A 5,753-nucleotide genomic window follows, 5' to 3' on the forward strand; every position below is an offset into this window, starting at 1 on the left:
CTTGATATTTTAATGGACTCTGAATAAAGTTACTATATTAACTTTAGTAAAAAGTTGTTTACTTGATTTTTAATGAACTCTGAATAAAGTTACTATATTAACTTTAATAAAAATTGTTTACATATCTTTTTAATGGTCTCTGAATAAAGTTACTATATAAACTTTAATAAAAAATTGTTTACTTGATTTTTTAATGAACTCTGAATAAAGTTACAATGTTAACTTTAATAAAAATTGTTTGCTTGATTTTTAATGAACTCTGAATAAAGTTACTATATTGTTTAAGATTGATAATATTCATAATAAACATGTAAGACATATTCTACTCTTTTTCTAAAACGATTATTTTTACAACCATTAAAATATGTGACTTTGTTTTAGTAATTAAACCCTGAACAGATACATTGCATATATGCTGGGAATTAAATATGCTTGTCCTAACAGTAACACACGAGTCAAATATTTTTGTTCTTTTTTAATCAAAATTATATAAATTGATAGTTATTGATGATCATTTTTATGAAAATAAAATTTTTGTAAAAAATAAAAGTTATTGATGAATAATGATTTTTTATGAAAATCAGATCTTTATAATCATTTTATGAAATTCAAGTGTTTGTAAAAATTGAGAGTTATTGATAAATAATCATTTTTATTAAAATCAAATGAATTAATAGATTTTGGTAAATAATAATTTTATGAAAATGAAGGTTTTAAAAATTGATAGTTATTCATGAATAATCACCTCGATTTAAAATCAAATGTTTATAAAATTTGATAGATTTTTGATAAATAGGACTTTTTATGAAACTCAAGTGTTTACATAAATGGATAATTGTGGATACAAAATCACTTTTATGAAAATCAAGTGTTTACATAAATTGATAATTGTGGATACAAAATCACTTTTATGAAAATAAAATGTTTACATAAATTGATAATTGTGGATACAAAATCACTTTATGAAAATCAAGTGTTTACATAAATCGATAATTGTGGATACATAATCACTAGTACTTTTTGACGGACCGTCTTTTTAAAAATCTACCAAAAATCAGGTAATTATCCGATCAATACGAAATTTTCAGCGATTGTTAGGAGAAGAATGAATTTTATAACAGTGTACTTATTTTTCATAAACGATATTTATATATATATATATTTTTGCTTACAACCCCCCCCTTGTTTTGAAGTGGGAACAAATATGCTTAAAATAATCATCTGAAACTGAACAAAACATATTGTGTCGTTGTAAGGGACAGAATAATAGATTAAAAAAAAATTGTTTTCATACCTTATTTTGACGTCTGAATATCAGAACTTCGATCGTGTTTAATTATCCCGCTTTTTAGTTTTGAAGTGTGAAATTCGGTGAATATGTTAAGTAAAATAATTAATTTAAGTTAAACAAAACAAAAAAAAATTTTTTTTTAATATTTATACGAAAAAAACATTTTAAAATTTTTGATAAATAAATTAACAATTTTTTTTAGCGAGCCGAATAATGCATGACCATTATTAAACAGGGCATGCTTTGAATAATCGATACAAAAAAAAATTCGATAAATATTGTGCCCTTTGTGTTAAAAATAGCATCATTTTTTTTCGATCCCATTTGAAAACGTTTGCCGCCTTTCGACTACGGTGGACCAAACGCGCTGAAATAATTTTTTTTTATTCTGCTTTAAATTGCCCCCCCCCCCTATTTTGGGGAGCCTGGCCCCCACACACATACACATTAAAACCAAACTCATACAAATGGTCACCCATCTGGTACTGGCCAGCCGCAGCTTAATAATACATTGAAATTTTCGTCACTGAAAAATAAGTTTTTTTGGCCTGCTTGGTCTTCCATAGTTTTCTTCTTATAAAACGCAAATGTAAACATAGTCGATCTAGACTCTACATCGACGCGAAATATCTGGTTAGCTATATGGATAAGTGGAATTATTTGAAAATCAGGTACTTATAATATTTTTGCATATTCTCTTAGAAAATCATCCTAAATCTTAGTTAGACAATAAATAAATAAATTAATTATTTCAAAAACCTTTTTTTTAAATATTTAAGTAGGTTTTTTGTGCAAGACAAAAAATGTCAATTGTTAACTTTTTGGGAAAATTTAACATTTAAAATTTAATTAAAAATAGTAGAAAAAGTTTTACATTATTCTGTTTTCTATATGATAAAATTCAGGGTTTTATCTTTCTGGAAAAAAAGTTACTCAGAAATAATGGATTTTAATAAATGTGATTTAATTTTAAAAAACAACAACAACTTGATTTTGCGGCCATTTTTGGCGGTGCCTTATAATCACTTTTATGAAAACACACATTCACATTTCAAGCTTTGTCATATACATATGCGCACACAAACATACGCATCCACGTCCACACATGTACACATATTCACGTTCACCTACATACACTCACATTCACGGCATATACACACACGCTAACGCACACATATGTACGTGCACACGAACGCACACATGGACGACGTCACTTCCGCTTTCTGGGGAAATATACACATGCGCAAAACACCACCGGAAACGAGTATAAAACAAAGAGACTAGCTGTTTCTAACCCTTTTTAGGGCCAACTCTCGACCAGGGAGGTTGGGCTAACAAGCCGCCTCCTTTTCGGTAGATGCACGCTCGCGCGCGTTCACGTCCCCTGCAACTATGTATGGGGCACGAGCCAACAGACAGTACCTACACTCTTTCTCTCTCTATCTACTACTGGTCCCTGAGAACACCTTTGTGTAGCTGACTGCGTACTTACATCAACTCTCATATCCTCTTCTTTGTCTACACGCTGGACTATCTAAAACATTAATTTTTTCAACAGCAAATAAACGACGTTTATCTTATCCATCAATTGAGTCTTTGTTTCCTTCATTTCCATTCGTTTCATTATTCTTTTGTAACGGGATTGAGTATTTATATATCCTAGTCCCCTACAAGGGTTAAGTTTATACATTGGTGCAATAATTTACTAGTTACGTACAGACGGATGTGTGATAGTGGCTTATGCGTGTTTATCCCTGTGAAAGCATGTACAAATAGAGGCTATACTTCATATTTTACATTGTTTACTAAGCGTGTAAGAATCTTACAGGTAACAATGTTTATACATAAAAAATGCAATCCTTACCTCACATGATGATGCATTTTTATATGTGCACTGCTTGATGCCAGGCAAGAGAGGGGAAGAAGAAAGGAACAGAAGCCTATGTCAGAGGTCACAGGAAATGCACACATATCAATTAGTCGTGCCCTACTCCATGTGTGTGTGCTACTGCACAGTTTGCTCTGTGTCTGTGTTTGATTTAGACAAAGCGAATTTAACTTGTTCGCTATAAATTTTTATTGTTAAGTTACTGATGTCAATATTAAATGAGGTTCATATGTTAACTTTATTCAGAGTTCATGTAAATATTAATAAATTGCTGAACACTTGTCTTTAACAATGTTGTCTCTAACAGATGAAACAATAACTAAAAATATAAACAAGACCACAGATTTCATGATAAAATTTCTATTTAATATTTCATTATGTGCTTAACAAATATTTATTAGTTGAAAAGGCAAAAAGACAGTACATTAGTTTATCGACAATAGTTTTGCTACAGTTGCAATTATTCTAGACAATTTCAAATATCTTTTCATTAGGACAATTACCCCTACCAAAAGGGAAAAACACAGTACATATAATATAGTTTATCTACAAAAGTTTTGTTAAAGTTGCAAAGATTCTGCATAATTTCAAATATTTTTCCATTTGGACAATTACTCCTACCACAACAAGTATATTTCTTTCGTCATGAACGTATGCATAGCCACGTGAATTTGCACATTTGGAAAACACACATCTGACGTCATGGAAAACAGGGATTCTCAAGATAGTCAGATCAGAGGAGCCCAGAGGTGTGGAGGTGAAGAGTTGAGTAAGCAGTTGAGTTGGGTTGAGTTATTTTTTCATGGAGGTCACCATTTATCAAGGCCCGGAAGCCACTCGGGGATAAGGGTTATTGCGTATACAGAAATCACTGCGATAGTAGTGTAGCAATCATTAGTATTGGAGATTTGATAAAGTGTCTTAAGGAGGCGGTTCATAAGAAATTTGTTTATGTAGGACTTGAAGACAGCCAAGTTGTAGTCGGGTGGGAAACAGGCAAACGGAAGAGAGTTCCACAGGCGTGCACTTCTAAGAAAGAAATTTTGGAGTTGGAGTCAGAAGTTTGGAAGTGAAGGAAAGAATATCAAACAGTATAGATTCCAAAATTGTAATTCCTGACGTCATCATAATTCGACCGGTCATCATTGTGTTTTTCTGTTGTCATGTGTCATCTTTCAACACTAAAAAGGTAATGTGTTAAACACCTAAATAAGAATATTGTATAACCTTTACAAGAATATGTATTTCACCTCGATCTGTGTTATAAGAACTGTGCATCTATCATCCTCCTCTCTAATAGGCATGTTACAAGGAAAAATCCCCCCTGTAATAAATGTATTGTCTCCCTTATCGTTACCATCGTGTAAAATGAGTCCCCAGTCATATACGACCCCGTTATTATGAACCCCAACATGAAACCCCCCACCTGCTATATAATAATATTTAATATATGACCCCGTTAATATGACCCCCCACCTGCTATATAACAATATTTTATATGACCCCTTTAATATGAACCCCAACATGAAACCCCCACCGCTATATAACAATATTTCATATATGACCCCTTTAATATGAACCCCAACATGAAACCCCCCCTGCTATATAACATATTTGATATATGACCCCTTTAATATTAACCCCCACATGCTATATAACAATATTTCATATATGACCCCGTTAATATGAACCCCCCACCTGCTATATAACAATATTTCATATATGACCCCGTTAATATGAACCCTCCACCTGCTATATAACAATATTTCATATATGAACCCTTTAATATGAACCCCCCCCACCTGCTATATAAAAATATTTAATATATGACCCCTTTAATATGAATCCCCACCTGCTACATAACAATATTTCATATATGACCCCGTTAATATGAACCCCCACCTGCTATATAACAATATTTCATATATGACCCCTTTAATATGAACCCCAATATGAACACCCCACCTGCTATATAACAATATTTCATATGTGACCCCTTAAATATGAACCCCCCCACCTGCTATATAACAAGATTTCATATATAACCCCTTTAATATGAACCTCAATATGATCCCCCCACCTGCTATGTAACAATATTTCATGTATGACCTCTTTAATATGAACCCCAATATGAACCCCCCACCTGCTATATAAAAATATTCCATATATGATCCCTTTAATATGAACCCCCCACCTGCTATATAACAATATTTCATATATGACTCCGTTAATATAAACCCCCCACCTGCTATATAAAAAAATTCCATATATGACCCCTTTAATATGAACCCCCACCTGCTATATAACAATATTTCATATATGACCCCGTTAATATGAACACCCCACCTGCTTTATAACAATATTTCATATATGACCCCGTTAATATGAACCCCCCCACCTGCTATATAACAATATTTCATACATGACCCCGGTAATATGAACCCCAATATGAACCCCCCACCTGCTATATAACAATATTTCATATATGACCCCGTTAATATGCACCACAATATGAACCCCCACCTGCTATATAAAAATATTTCATATATGACCCCTTTAATATGAACCCCAATA

This window comes from Euprymna scolopes, chromosome 27 (assembly GCF_053919585.1).
Source record: "Euprymna scolopes isolate OS-2025 chromosome 27, ASM5391958v1, whole genome shotgun sequence".
NCBI classification, from domain to species: Eukaryota; Metazoa; Mollusca; class Cephalopoda; order Sepiida; family Sepiolidae; genus Euprymna; species Euprymna scolopes.